Raw genomic sequence first — 16,834 nt, 5'->3', positions numbered from 1 at the left:
TTTGTTAATTGTCATGTAATTTATTTTTACCTTAATCACATTTTTTTGTCAGGTATTACTGCCCAGTTCAAAACAGAATAGATCATTTTCCTTGATTCACTTGGCATCTGATTTAAAACCAGCTGGTCTTTACTTCAAGCATTTGAGCATGCAGGGACGGCAAGGATACAGGCATGGTGGGGAGGGGTGCAGGCTGAGCATGCAAGGGTGACAGGGTGAGCCCTGGTTTAGAGAAGTTACACTTGCTAGAGATGTGGCATCTGAGTTCTAAGACTGAGTGATAAGTGGATTCTTGGATTGGCTGCCATCACAGTGCCAACACAGTTCCGTTAAGCCTACTGACCCTTAGGGGAGCACTTGACGGGATGAGCACTGGGTGTTATTCTGTATGTTGGCAAATTGAACACCAATAAAAAATAAATTTATTATTTAAAAAAAAGCCTATTGGCCCTTCCTATCTATGATGAATCCTCCAAGATTTAGTTAGGATTGAATTTTTGCAGATCTCACCTTCATTTTTGTTCGTCTGCATATTTCCAAATTAAGTAACATTAGTGACAATTTTCAGGATACTCTGGACTCATTTTTCCCACTAATTCTTCAGGGAAGTGAATGACAGGAGATCTAACATAATATGACAATATTTTCTGTTTCTTGCTTTGATCCTGTTTTTTTTTTTTTCATTTATGGTTATTAGGTTATGACCTTTTATTTGTTTTGTTGCTGGTGCCCCCCCCCCCTTTTGTAAGTTTTTTGTAATTATTTGGTCATTGACCTATATTTTGGGGAATCTTGCTTCATTTTTACTGTCGTTAGCCAAGCAAAACTTACTTTAAAATACTATCCTAAAATAAAAAGTGTTCTTAAAAAAATAAATAAAATAAAATAAAATAAAATAAAATAAAATAAAAAGTGTTCTTTTTATGATGAGTTTGAGTTTAGATGATTAGGTCTCAATAATATATATCTGTGAGGAATACTGTGCATATAACAAGGGTAGTTATTCTTTATAAATTATCACTATCCATAAAAGAAAACAAATGTAGGAATGAAATACAAGATAATTTTTTGTTGGAGGGGTTGTAATTCTGGGTCCTGGAATTATATGGTAGCCCACTGGGAGTTCTCAGTATCTAGAGGCAGTAAATAGATCTGGTTGTCTTGAAAAAGGATCTTGAAGTACCAGAGGAATAAAAAGCTACCAAAAATAAATTTGACTGCTTTTTCACTAACAGCCAGGCTGGCACTTAATTTTTTTTAAATTATCCACAAAAGTCTTCTGTATGTCAAGAAAAATTTTTAGTGTTGATTTTAAATAATGCGAACTAACATTCTTTATTCATAATCAACTGCTTCTACAAGGCAAGTTTCAAGCACAGGGTTTTTTTCACTACTATCTGCTGCCCTCTGCAGGCTAATTTTAAACTTAAGATATATTGGAAGTCTAGAAGAAACAACCTTCCCTATATTCCAATGTAAATCTGAAACAAGAATGCTCATATTATCTCAAAGTTTTATTTCTATTGCATAGATGCCATGTGACTCTGAACTGTTACTGAACTGTTACTTGTTAGATACCTGAGAAATGGAGACTTCTCTTTGGAGTATAGCAATGAAAGGAAAAGAGAAATGTGCTTGGGATAGAAGTTATGTGTCATTTGGTTTTGATTCTTAAGTAACAAGTAGTTGAACATTTGGTCAATGTGAAACATACTTGCTACATTATTTCCCCCTGTATTTTCTTTTTCTTTCTTTTTTTTTTTTTTTTTTTTTTTTTGTATTTTCTTTTCATGAGTGGATTCTCCTGCAAGGCAGTTTCTCTGGAATAAATAATAAATAGTGACCCTCAAGTTCAGAAGCCTTGATACAAGTATATCATAAAAGAATTTTTTTTACTTTATTTATTTTACAGAGAAACAGAGAGCACATGCATAAGGGGACCAGAGTAAGGAGAGTCTCAAGCAGACTCTGTGCTACTTCAGTCTGACACTGGGCTCAATCTTATGAGCCTGATATCGTGACCCTGAGATCATTACCTGAGCCAAAACCAAGAATCTATCACTTAACCAAATGCACCCCTAACACAGAAAAAATTTTAGGGGATCCATGGGTGGCTCAGTGGTTTGGTGCCTGCTTTGGGCCCAGGGCGTGATCCTGGAGTCCCGGTATCAAGTCCCACATCAGGCTTCCTGCATATAGCCTGCTTCTCCTATGTCTGTGTCTCTGCCTGTCTGCCTGTGTGTGTGTGTGTGTGTGTGTGTGTGTGTTTGTGATGAATAAATAAATAAAATCATTTAAAAAATTCTTCCTATTAAAAAAAGAAAAAATGTATTTATTTATTTATAAAGATTTTATTTATTTATTCATGAGAGACACACAGAAAGAGAGAGGAGAGAGAGGCAGAGACACAGGCAGAAGGAGAAGTAGGCTCCATGCAGGGAGCCCAACGTGGGACTTGATCCGGGTCTCCAGGATCAGGCCCTGGGCCGAAGGCAGGTGCTAAACTGCTGAGCCACCCGGGCTGCCCAAAGAAAAAATTTTAAAAGATGTTTGTCTCATTCAGTCCTATCAGTGATTGAGTTACTTTGTAATAGTAACCCCAGAATTTATTCAGGGGACTCTGAAAGTGAGTTATTTCTTAGCTTACTTTCTTTCTGAGAGCTTTAACAGCTAGGAGTTCCCAGAGAATTTTCCATTCCAGTAAAGTGCAATGGGAATCTCTTTAATATAGTTGCATAGGATATAGGAGTAGAAAACAGACTGATGCAGGCCCAAGGAGCATCCTATGGCCAGTGGTAACATGAGAGTTCTCTCCAAAAATCCAAGGCAGGAGATGGGTCTCAGAAGTGAGAAAGAGAGAGAGCCAACCAGCTGCCCTGAGGGGGCACTTAGGCCCACTTAGATCACATCTTGAAAATTATGTCAGCATAGAGAGAATGTAAGAATACCATAGAAAATGGACTGCATTTCAAAGATTATAACACAGCATTGAGACCAAACAAGAAAAATACATGTACTTTCCCAAACTTGGGAAGAAAAAATGTGGTGGATGGCAGATTCTGAATTTGAGTAAAATGTGAAATGTGCAGATATCCATGGAGTAATTAAATTTACTTGGAAATAATTAAGCTTTATCCTTCAGACAGAATAGGGTCTTAAGATACAGATTTTTTTCCAGGTATTTTTTAAAAAATAAAATGTTTCTTGCTAGCATCTGTGATTGGGGAAAAAAACAGTGAAAGATTCAAAAGAGATTTCTGAAAAGGTCTCTTACCACGTGCTAGAACTTGGCATCTGTCCACCCCTTTGCTAGCATCTTCCTCTCTGTTCGGAATGTCTCCGAACCCTTCTTAGTTTGGCGAACTGTCCCCAACCTAAAAGAAAGCACCAGGAGGACAGGTGTTCTGTTGGTTTTGTTTATTATTTGTCTTCAGTACCTAAAATGGCTCCTGGCTAATGGTACATACTCAATAAATACTCGTTAAAATGAAATAATTAAAAGAAAACTAGATGACTAAAGCTTAGAGGAGAAACGAGTCTTTTGTAAGATATACAAAAAAAAAAAAAAAAAGCAAGATATTACCTTCACCCTCTCTTTCCCATTGATGGACTGTGTGTAATTTTTGTGGCAGTCACTTGGTATCCAACTTAGAAATAATAAGAGATTCACCATTTGTCAACACAAAGGACTGGCAGGGTGTTATCCTTTTCTTAGAATTGTATTTTAAATGTTATTCTTTTTCCCTTTTGGATGTCCCACTACCCCTCAGTCCTTCTGGCTCAGCATCACTAAGAGGAGAGGAAAAAGAGTCAGAGATGTATTCATAAAGCAAAAGAATGAGAGGACAGGTCTAATAATGCAAGGTATTTCAAACAAACATTGTTGTCTGCTGCCCCTTACTGGTAAGATAATAAAATTGCTAAATTACATTTTAAAAGTGTAGTTCTTGGCACTAAAATCCTATTTTACAGGAAATTGCTCCTTTACCACACAAAAATTATATAAGTGAATCATATCAACTACCAAACACCATATGAGGCAATTCACTTCAATGAAGGCAGTTCTCTGGCCTTCAATTTCAACAAAAAGAAAAGTTAAGGGGATCCCTGGGTGGCGCAGCGGTTTGGCGCCTGCCTTTGGCCCAGGGCATGATCCTGGAGACCCGGGATCGAATCCCACGTCGGGCTCCCGGTGCATGGAGCCTGCTTCTCCCTCTGCCTGTGTCTCTGCCTCTCTCTCTCTGTGACTATCATGAATAAATAAATAAAATCTTTAAAAAAAAAAAAAAAAAGAAAAGTTAAGTAGGAAAAATACTAAAACAAACCCTTGTGTAAAAAAGTGTTCTCCCTTGCTTGAAAACTGGAAAGTTATCATTGGCAAAAAATGCTCTCAGTTAATTTCTCTGAACTGACAATCTCATTTAATTTATTTTTAAGAAAATATCTGCCAAATGCCCACATCTGAATAACCATGGTCTGCCTGCCAGTCACCCTTTCCAATAAAAATGGCATTCCACAAAAGGCAGCAGCTAATTCAGGTTGCAATTGAAGGCACTTGACGGGAAATCGAACTTCAATAAAATATACATATTTTGTGTGTGTGTGTGTGTGTGTGTGTATATATGCACATATATATAAAGAAATATATATTTTTAAATATATAAATATATTTAAATATTTTATGTATAAAGAAATATATATAAAATATATATTTATTTATATATATATAAAGAAACTAGAGCCCAACTGCTTTCCTCAAGATCCTTTCCTCAAGATCACCATCATAATACTTAATTATTTGGCAAATTGGTTAGAAATGAGCAGGCTCTGGGATCCCTGGGTGGCTCAGTGGTTGAGCACCTGCTCAGGGCATGATCCTGGAGTCCTGGAATCAAGTCCCACCTCAGGCTCCCTGCATGGAGCCTGCTTCTCCCTCTGCTTGTGCCTGTGCCTCTCTCTCTCTCTCTCTCTCTCTCTCTCATAAATAAATAAAATCTTTAAAAAGAAAAAAAGAAAAAGAAAGGAGCAAGCTCAAACCACTGGGAAAAGCACCTTTAGCAGGTGCTTTAGAGTAAACCATTGAATTCTGAGGGCTTGCAAAACCGTGAGGGTTGGACCTCTGAATGCAGAGCCAGCAATTCTTCCCTGGTCTCTGATAATGGCTAATGAGCCCAGAGATTCCAATTACTAGAGTAATGTTCTACCTCTTGTACCAGGTTGGCTTTCCATGGAGGATTTTGGCATGAAATGACCATGGCTTTGCCAAGGGAGTGATCCAGAACTGTAGATTAACAATCTAATGTGTGGTTTCACTGCTGTATCTTCAGTAAACAGCATTGGTCCTGGGGTTGGATTGAGATAAGCACCCCAAGGCAATGTACAGAAAGGACCTCATTCTTGGTCTGCAAGGAGCCACAATTATGAATTAAGAATGCAATACTAAAAATTTAGTCTGAAAGTCAAGGCAAAGTTGAAAATGGAAAGTGCACAACGAAGTCGCAAGTGGAGATTGGGGGACAGACAGAAGGAGGAAGCAATCAAAGAATCAATTTGGCCAAAGTGAAGAAATAAAAGCCTCCAACAGCACAAGAGTTCTGGCCATCCCCTTTCTGCGGTACCTAGTAGATGACATGGGACTTGTCAGATCCCAAAGGAATTGTGCAGCGCCATCAAGGACAGATGGACAGGGAAAGAACTACCTGAAGCCAAAGAAAACAGGATCTGAAATGGAGACCCCAGGAGGAGAGGTAATGTCAGATGGTAATTCCAAGCAGAGACATGGCAAATGGCATATTGTATCTGATCAGCAGAGTGTCCTCTTCTGCTCCAGGTAGAAACTACTGTCTCTCCTCTTCCCTTTGTAGTAAGTGCCGGGGAAAGAATAATCCTGTCTCCCCTCTCTCATTTACAGCTGGGGTACTTAAACTTCACAAGCCACATTCTGCTCAAATGATAAAGGTCATCAGTGGCTTCCTAACTGAAAAATCATATAGACGGTTTTCATCATCATTTGCTACTTCATTTCCATCAAACTTCTCAAAAGTCTCCCGATCTCCCTAATAAAGCAGTGCCCATTATCACACAGTTGCTTTCCCCGATATTGTCCTCTTTTTATTTTTATTATAGAAAATTTCAAATATGGGAAAGTGCACACAATCATATCAACAATTACCAAACTCATGGGTAAACTTGTTATATCCAGATCCAAATTCACATTCCTCTCACATACTATTTTGAAGTAATTCCCAGACATTCTTATCTTTCTATCCATAAATATTTCATATGTATCTCCATATGGTAAAGACTCTTTTTGTTAAGCAATCAACATATCATGACTGAAAACAAGGCAATAATTCTGTAATATACCAAATATCTACTGTTCAAATTTTCAATTTACTCCTGAGTGTCATTTTCCCTAATTTGAATCAATATTTAAATAAGACATAGAATTGTGATTGGTTCTTAAGTTTCTTAAGTCTCTTTTAACCTATAGGTTCCCTCTCTATCTCTCCCCTCCTTTTCCCACGCAACCTCTTTATTGAAAAAAACTAATTATTTGCCCTGTAACATTTCCCACAGTCTGTTGTTGTTGTTTTGTTTTGTTTTGTTTTTTTACAATTTTGTTTATTTATTCATGAGAGACAGAGAGTGAGAGAGAGAGGCAGAGACACAGGCAGAGGGAGAAGCAGGCTCCATGCAGGGAGCCTAACATGGGATTCGATCCCTAGTCTCCAGGATCACACCCGGGGCTGAAGGCAGTGCTAAACCGCTGGGCCACGGGGGCTGCCCCTGATTGAATTTTATTACTATATTCCCCTACCTCTCATGTTTCCTGTGCAATGGTGGCTGGATCATATGAAGTTTTCTTGGTGAAACCACTTCACAGTGGGTATGGTATTCTTCCAAAAGAAAATACGCTATTTGCTTTTGTAGACAGACATTGTGGGCATTGCCTAGATCTCTTAATGCATTAGCAGTTGCAAAATGATAAAGTCCAAATCTGTTGTTCCATCTTAATTCATTAACTGGAGTATTTATATAAAGAGAAACCCCCCCCCCCCCCATCAACAGTTTGGTCATTACGTTATAGAGTTCACATAGGAAACACAGGATAAATGCTTGATTGGCTCCTTTTTAAAAATTATTTCAAAATAATGTGTTCACTAGCATTCTGCAACAGTTACCAATCAGTGTTGTTATTTGTCTCAGTTAGCTATTATTAGGTTAAAAAAAACTTGGGATGCCTGGGTGGCTCGGCGGTTGAGCATCTGCCTTCAGCTCAGGGTGTAATCCTGGAGTCCCGGGATCAAGTCCCATATCAGGCTCCCTGCATGCAGCCTGCTTCTCCCTCTGCCTGTGTCTCTGCCTCTCTCTGTGTCTCTCATAAATAAATAAATAAAATCTTAAAAAAAAAAACCTCTCTCATCTCCCATCATTATAAACTCAGTTGTTTACAACAATAAAGCACTTCTGCTTCTGGCCAAGATAGAGAAACCCTCCTGCCTAAAATAATTTTTTTAAAATATACAAAATACATGAAAGAACTGTTTGCAAGACAGTGGATGTTAGGCAACAAACATCTTAGGTATCCCTGAGAGATGGAAAACAAACAAGATAAGCCCAATGAGTGCCCCACCATCCTGACCTGAGGCAATGTATAGACCATGACACAGGAAGAGAGAATTGAGGCAGACCCCAGAGTACTTCCTGAGTTGAGGAGATAGAGTGAAGATTCTAGAGAATACAAAAAATGAGAGTTCACTGGACAGGGTACCAAAAAAGGAGAGAATTGTTCATAGAGCTCTAGAGATAGGCAAGGGTACTTCCTTAAGTATTAGCTGAGTGCTGATCAGCAAATGCATGTGAGGAAACTACATGAGATTGGAGGAAGAATCATCTGAAAGAATGAGAGGCAACCGTGCCTGCCACTCACATAGGGCCAGAAATGGTGTTTACCCTCTACCAGCCAGTCTAGAAAACCCTATGATTCATTAAGCATTAGGAATAGTACATGAAAGAGTCTTATCTCAACAGTAGGGATTAATTAGTACTGGACTAAGTACTGAACTGGTTTCACCTAAGGATCTTACATTTAAGAGTCAAAGGTCAGGTGCACCTGAGTGGCTCAATTGGTTGAGCGTCTGTCTTCGGTTCAAGTCATGATCTCAGCGTCCTTGGGTCAAGCCCTACATCAGGCTCCCTGCTCAGTGGGGAGTCTACTTCTCCCTCTCCCTCTGCCCTTCTCCCACCAGGCACATCAACATGTGCTTTCTCTCTTGCAAAATCTTTTTTTAAAAAGAGTCAAAAGTCAAACTGTTTTGAGCTAATATAATTATAACCCAGAACAAAGCTCAAAAATCTTCTTAGGAATGTAAAACCATCTAACATCCAACAGGGTAAAATTTACATTCTTTGGCATCCAATAAAAAATTATTAGGTATGGGGGCTCAGTCAGTTAAGCATCAGACTCTGGATTTCAGCTCAAGTCATGATCTCAGGCTCCTGAGATTGAGCTCCATAGTGGGCTCCACACTGGACATGGAACCTGCCTAATAAAATTCTCTCTCCTTCTCCCTTCTCCCTCTGCCCCTCTGTGTATCTCTCATGATAATAAATAATAAATAAATAAATAAAATCTGAAAAAATAAATAAATCAAACCTCAACTCTGTGCTGCCTACAAAAAACACACTTATAAAGTATAAATTTAATGAATTGGCTGAAAGTGAAAAGTATGAAAAGAGATATATCATGCTGTTACTAATCAAAGTTGTATAAATACCATACAAACTAGATTTCAGAGTAAAGAATTTTATGAGAGTAAAGAATATCATTTCACAATGATAAAATTGTCAATTTATCAAGAGGACAAAACATTCCTAAATGTTTATTTGCCTAACAGATCTTCAAAATACATGAAGCAAAAATTTATAGAACTGTAAGGAGAAATAAGCAAAGCCAAAAGTACATTTAGGGAATTCAATACCATTCTCTCAATAATTGATGGAACAAGTAGATAGAAAGTCTAATGATCTTTGTCCTCAGAGGTCAGCAATCTATGGCCTAAGAGCTAAATCCATTCACCTCCCTGCCTCACCTGTTTTTGTAAATTATATTTTATTGTGTTAGAGACAAACTCATGCATTTATGTATTGTCTATGGCTGCTTTCACATTACAACACAAGATATAAATGGCTGCTTTTACTGTAGCAGAAGAGTAGTATTTAGGGGGAAATTTATAGTATTAGGTGCCAATATTATGTACAGAATGAAATTAAAAACCAACATAACAAACTTTGTGAAACTAAAGCATTACTTAGAAATTTATAGCACTAAGTCCCAATATAAGAAAAACTATCTCAAATAAATGACTTCAATCTCCGCCTCAAAAGCAGCATAATTGTGACAGAGATTCTATGGCCTGCAAAGCCAAAATATTTACTATCTTTTTCTTTAAAAAAAAAAAAAAAAAAAAAAAAAGCTTACTGATGCATGACATACAAAGAATACAATCAGTTTGACCTAATAGACATTTATAGAGTACTCCATTCAACAAAGCAAATATGGGATACCTGGGTGCCTCAGTGGTTAATTATCTGCCTTGGGCTCAGGGCGTGATCCTGGGATCCTGGATCAAGTCCCACATTGGGCTCCCTGCAGGGAGGCTGCTTCTCCCTCTGGCTGTGACTCTGCCTCTCTTTCTGTGTCTCTCATGAATAAATAAATAAAATCTTTAAAAAAAAATGTTCTCTGATCACAATAGAATTAAATGGAGATGATAGATATATCTGTCAAAGCTTCATGATGATGGTTTCATGTGTGTATACATATGCCAAAACTTACCAAGTTATATATGTGAAACATGTATAGCTTATTAACATGTTTGTTATACTTCAGTAAAATCTTTTTAAAAAAATAAGGATCAAAAATAAGCTTAGGCAGGAGTACCCGAGTGGCTCAATTTGTTAAGCATCCAACTTTTGATTTCTGCTCTGGTCGTGATCTCAGGGTTATGATATCAGACTCTACTGGTTGTGGAGACTGCTTGGGATTCTCTTTTTCCCTCTGCTCCTCCCCAACCTCTGAAAAATAAAAAATAAAAAAATAAGCTTAGGCAGTTCAGCTTCCCAAGTCTGACCTTTTTGGTCACCAGGTGGCCTCAGCTGAGATGACTTAATTCTGTTCCAGGTTATCTCTCATTGTCCAGTAGGCTAGCCTGGGCTTCTTTGCTGTGTGGTGGCAGGGTTCCAAAAATGAGAAAGCACAATTATATACAGTAGCAAGCAGAAGCATGTAAGGCTTCTTGAGGACTAGCTTGAGAACTGGCACATTGTCGCTTCTGCTGCATTCAAGTAAGTTACAGGACCTGTTCAGATTCAAGGGTTGGGAAAATACCCTACCTCTTGATGGGAAGAGCTGCAGTCATAGTTGTAAGAGGCAGAGATACAGAAAAGGGAATAATTGAGGTTATTTTTATAGTCAGTCTAAGAATTATTATTGACTTACAGATTCAATTATATTTGATGTATTTTAGTCGATCGCAACTATCCTTATTGATAATTACGTTGTCCATGTTAAGACATGAATGCTGGTGTTTATTTGGAAAGCTTGTAATTTCAGTCTGGTAACTGAATTTCCCAAAATCACCTTTCCTATTTAGGTCAGATTTTGTCAATTACAGGAACTTGGGTAAAATTTGGAAGTTGAAAGTGGAAGCAGAAGTGAAAGCCATTATTCTCAAGAGTTTACTATGACCAGATTCAATCTCTTCACAGACCTATGAGCTCCTACTTCCAAGACACTGCAAGTAAATTGACAGCTTCTCAAACTGCTCTAAAATTCCTACCTTTCGGGCAGCCCGGGTGGCTCAGCAGTTTAGCGCTGCCTTTGGCCCAGGTTGTGATCCTGGAGACCCGGAATCGAGTCCCACGTCCGCCTCCCTGCAGCTCTCTGCCTCTCCCCCTCTCTCTTGCTCTGTGTCTCTCATGAATAAATAAAATCTTTCTTTTTTTTAATAAAATCTTTAAAAAAAACTCTTACCTTTCAAACTAAGCTCCAAGCCTCAGGCTGAAAACAATAATGATGTGATATTGTGGTTTCTTTCCCAGCTTTTCCACACTCGTGTAAATTTAGATTCTTGTAATAAACCAGTTTATTCCCAAAATAGTTATGGTGGCTCTTCTTTTGTTGAATATGGGCTGACGAAGAGTTTCTTCAAGTTGGTTCCTGAGTCCTTTTGACACAATATCATGTAGTCTTTGATAATTCATTTACCTCCTGGTATAAGAAGATATTCTAAGATTTTTTTTGTACAATTACTGCCCAAGGACTAGAATCAACCATTTCTTCAGGGATGTCCTGTTTGTTTAAACTTACTTGGAATATTCCTCTCTACCTGAGTACATGATTTATTAATAATAGTTCCTATCACTATCTCATCTTCTCTTTTAGAATACAAGTCTAATGAGAGCAAGGACTTTGTTTCATATACCATCATATCCCTAGTACATTTCTAGCTACTAAATACTTTTGTTTTTTCACTCTCATCAAGAGGTTTCTTATCATTTCTGTTTCAGTACTAATAGCTTGAGTCCCTTTAATGCAAAATTCCTCCAACAGAAATTGAAGACATTATGTTCTTACCTTGTTTTTTTTTTTTTTAAGATTTTATTTATTTATTCATAGACACAGAGAGAGAGAGGCAGAGACACAGGCAGAGGGAGAGGGAGAAGCAGGGTCCATGCAGGGAGCCCCATATGGGACTCGATCCCAGGTCTCCAGGATCACACTCCAGGCTGCAGGCGGCGCCAAACCGCTGCGCCACCAGGGCTACCCATTACCTTGTTTATTTATAAATTACGTCCCACAGACTTCTGTCTTTTTTTTTCTTATGGCTTTTTTTTTATGCAATGAAGAAAATGTTGGTAAAATAAATAAGTATAAACCTTTTATGTTAAAATTATGCAAGGTGACAAGTTATTTTTTTCAAATATATTATACTAAAATTAAATTCAACAATTTTTTAAGATTTTATTTATTTAAGAGAGGAAGGGCAGAGCAAGAGCAAAGTAGAGAGACAGAGGGAGAAGCAGACTCACTGCTGAGCAGGGAGCCCCCTGTGGGGCTCTATCCCAGAACCCTGGGATCATGACATAAGCTGATGGCAGATGGTTAACCAACTGAGTCATCCAGGCACCCCTTAAATTCAACATTTAACAATTTTTTTAAGTGTTCAGAAAAGTGCCTATAATGCCAAACATTTTTCTTCCAGAGACAAGTCTTAGAATACATATAGTAATCCACTACACTGGGGCAAAAGTAAATGTGGTTTTGAGCAAAAATTTGCTGCAGTGCAGCTGCTATGTGACACCTAGTAGCTCTGTGGTTTTGTGCACACAAAAAATAAGTAGTGAACTCAAAAAAGTATAACCATAGTAGTCTATTCTATACAAATACACTGATGCCAAACATTTGATGCTAACCACAGAGTGAAAAAGTCAGTATGCAGACTAATACATGGTAAAAATTGAACTGTAAATAATCATAATCACACTACTACAAACCACATGTTTTTCATAAAATGCTGTTGGCAAGCTGAGTACTGTAATTGGAGGAAGGCTTCAGACTAAAGTAATATAATCTTTCTACTATAAACTTTAGTGATTGGAATTGATTGAGTTAGAGGACTAGCTATAAATTTTTTGGTGTCTTAACAAATCCAAATTACCACAGCTAAACTAGGAATGTAGCTAAAGAGGTTCTTTATGTTTTATTAAATCAATGTACTTTAATATAAAAATGTACATATTAAAATTGTATTTGTAAAAATTGTTTCTAAAATCAAGGTTTTAAAATCACTCGTATCTTTATATGGTAAGCATGCATTCTTTTGTTTTCTTTATGAACTTGCCTATATAACTTACAAAGATATTTTAAGTTCTTGGTGTTGGAATTCTTAAGTTTTAGTGTTTTATAAAGCAGCAACACATCAAAGATGAAAAACATTAACTCTAAATGAGTCAGAAACCACTCAACAGATTTCTTTTTTTCTTTTTTTTTTAAGATTTTATTTATTTATTTATTCACAAAAGACTGAGAGACAGAGAGAGAGAGAGCGCCAGAGACAAAGGCAGAGGGAGAAGCAGGCTCCATGCACCAGGAGCCCGATGTGGGATTCAATCCCGGGTCTCCAGGATCGCGCCCTGGGCCAAAGGCAGGCACTAAACCGCTGCGCCACCCAGGGATCCCACTCAACAGATTTCTTAAAGCCAGAAAAGTAAATATGAATGATCTAACAAGTACTGCCAAACCAATATCCAAGTTGTGATCTACTGTGGCAAAATGAGTCTGGCAATCGAGAATGGGTTAAGGAGATAATAGTAAACATTTATATTCTCTTTATACCATAAATATAAAATATGTCATGTCAAGCCACAGAATGCTATAATAAAAAGAGCCTATTGATTTATAATAAAAATGTATCAGTTTTTGATAACCCAAAATTTATTTCATTGCAAGCCTTGATAGGGTGAGGAACAAAAAAAAGCAGAGCATGCTTGGTAACAAAAATACAGCTCCAATGGTAGCATACAGAAAATGATCAGGTTTCAAGTCTTCTGGCCTGGGCTTTCTTAAATAACATACACACACTCATTTTTTTCCTCTCAGTCTGGGTGTCCCGGAAGCAGACACCAAGATGAAGTTAGAAATACAAGAACTATAGTGGAGGTAACACCTGTGAAAGACAAAGAGCAGAGGCAGCAAAAGTGGGCGTCTGCCACGATGCAAGTCTGACATCTGTGAAAGTGAAAGGGGAAGAAAGAGGGACTGACCAAGAAAAGCCGCAGACTATGGTGGTATATGTTGCTCTGAGAAAGTCTCAAGCAGCCCAATGGGGAGCGATGGTGCAAAGATTTCCCATAGAGGATTTTCAAAATGGGAGGAAATTGCCAGTAGCCCTGCTGTGCTGTGTCATCTCTCTGGGGAAATGTTTGGAGAGAGCCTGGTCTTGAAGTGAACACTGGGCAGATCCTGAAGGCTCTGCAGTTGGAGGCTGTCAGCTCACTGCAGCTTCTCCCTTGAGGGGAGATCTAAGTGGTTCACCTGCATGACTGCCACATTTCCCATTCAAATTATAGTGATCCATAAAGCTTTTTTTTTTTTAAATGATAAGATAGTTTTTAAATACCAATGTCATATGGACTATTCATTCAGTTATTGTGAAAATAAATATGTACAGGAAAAATAGAAGGTTTCAGAGAAATGCAACAGGACATCTACAGTAGAACAAAATTTAAATTTCAGGCTTTTCGAGAACAACAATAGAGGGGCACCTGGCTGGCTCATTTGGAGGAGGCTGCAACTTGATCCCCAGGTTATAAGATCACCCATGTTGGGTGTAGCCGTTACTTCAAAATAAAAATCGAAAGAGAAAGAAAGAAAAGAAAGAAGAAAAGAAAAGGAAAGAAAAGGAAAGAAAAGAAAAAAGAAAAGAAAAGAAAGAAAAGAAAAGAGAAGAGAAGAAAAGAAAAAAAAAGAAAAGAGCAGCAACAGAAATAAGGGCCAAAATAGAGTACTCATTTGGAAATCCTGAAGGAATGTTGAATTGAAATTTTGTATCTAGGTGATATGAGGGTAAGGTGAAGATGTTCTCAGGCATACAAGGTTTTGGAAACTTTATTACACAGAGTTATTGTCAAATACACGGAATAAGCATTCCAAAAAGAAAAGACCTTAACAATAACACGGTTGTTTATATGATCACTACCAAAAAAAGAATAAGAAAAAGGGAAAAAAGATGCATCAATAGGATTCTGTAATAAATGAATAACAAAGTCAACACCCTTGAAGGGTACTAAAAAGACTAGTGGGAGTGGAGAGAGGGCTAAGATATTTATCGTCTTTAAAGGGAACATGTCAATCTTGTTTTAGGCTGGATTTTCCCAGGATCAGACCCTGAGCCAAAGATTTGAGTGCAAACATTTTATTTTGGTGATGACCCCAAAAAGCACCAATAGGGAAATGCAAAAGGAAGACATGGAAGGGAAGAAAGCCAATGCAGGGCATGTTAGTGAGCAGGGCTTCACTTTGGTCAGACTAAATCCCATCTCCCCTTCTGAGAGATGTAAAACAGACTTCAGATTTGTCCCATTCAAAGAGCAAAAAACCAGGTGTTACCCACCAACTCCTATCCTTCATCGACTAAGGGCCCTTTCCATGGGCATTAGCTCCCTGGACATCTCATTCTGCCCAATAGATGGCCACTCTCCTGAGACCCAGGAAACTTCCACCTGAAGGTCATAGTACTTGAAGTAAGAAGCTACTGGCATGCGTGAGAAACATAACGGCGTAGGGGCGATGGCATGGACACCAACAGCATCTAACTAGTGTCTATCCCTGCACTGCACAGATCTACCTATGTCCCACATTAAATTTCTTCTGTCTAGTCACTGGTCTTCAACTGAATGGCCAGTCACAATTTTAAAAGAAAGTGAAATATTAACCATAGGAAGCTATTGGGACAAATGCAATCTCTGCAGCTGCAGTTGATCCCACGGCTCTGCTTGCTACTCATTGCCTTAGTCCATTAACAGCCATTTTATATTCCATTCATCCTTGGCTGGCATTTCTGCTAGTCTAGCTTGCTTCATTTCAGTGAAACACAGACCCTCATTCTTGAGGTGTCTAATCTTCTTTTTACTGTTTTCTACCCAATCCATGGATGGTGCAATTGGCTTCTCAGTGTTATCTCAGATGAAGAAGCACCAAGAGGCACCCAGAGAATCCCCTAAGTTCCAGACATACTTTTCCTTGGCCCTAGAAGCCCAAAATGACCAGGTGGCATCCATAGCTTCAGGTTCAATAGAACTTTACTGGCCCACTATAGTCCAGCATAATCCAGGTTTTGCAGATAAAATCACAAACATCCAAATCACATCCATCCTTCATCCAAGGTGGTCCATTGTAAATAATATGAGCCACTCCTACTTCTATCCTTTGATTCCAGGATTTATGTGTTCCAGCAGTCACAGTCATAAAACATATAATAAATGTTGAAAGACAGCACATCTTGAAGGATAGCACTTCACTGCCATAGAATGTCATCCATAAGCTAATGACTTAGGTCATTTCAACATTGTATCACACTGGCAGACTTGGGCAATGTAATATAGGATCAGTGGTTCCTGGTCATCTGCTCATTGTCATACCTCCTTTGTTGGTAAAGGGGTCTTAAAGCAATCAAATGGCCTCAAAGTTGTTGATTGAGCTCCTTGAGTGACTGTACCATTTGGGGGCTCAGCATCAGTCTCTGCCATGGCAGATCTGACATTCAACAGCAGCCATAGTTAATTAGCATTGGTAAGAGGAAGCTATGCTGTTGAGCCCTTGTACAACCTTCATCTCCACTATCATGACTACCCTCTTTATGCATGTTGTGAGCACTGGCTGAAGGCAGAAGCTAGTTAACCTCCATGGTTGTGTTATTCTGTACACTTAGTTGTTTAATCCTTCCTCTTCCATTTCATGTTTATTCCAAAAATTTATTCACATATCTGTTGCTCAGTCTTCCTTAATTCTGATCTTTCAATCTTGCTCTTTCTCGGCTCCTGACCCACCAGCCAAGGTACATGGCATGTCTCAAGATTTAATGTAGAGTCTTCTTTCATACTACTTTTATGTCCACACAAAGGTGGTGACCATCCATGTGTGCTGCTTGAAATATGTCCTCTGGGAGGATTTCTCTTCATCATTGTCTTTCAGTGCCACATCTGAGTAGATCCATAATTTGCAATGGTTCATTTTTGGCTCATTCCAACATACTGAGCCAACTCATCC

The sequence above is a fragment of the Canis aureus genome, chromosome 30, assembly GCF_053574225.1.
Source record: "Canis aureus isolate CA01 chromosome 30, VMU_Caureus_v.1.0, whole genome shotgun sequence".
NCBI classification, from domain to species: Eukaryota; Metazoa; Chordata; class Mammalia; order Carnivora; family Canidae; genus Canis; species Canis aureus.
Note: the sequence above shows the minus strand (reverse complement) of the source record.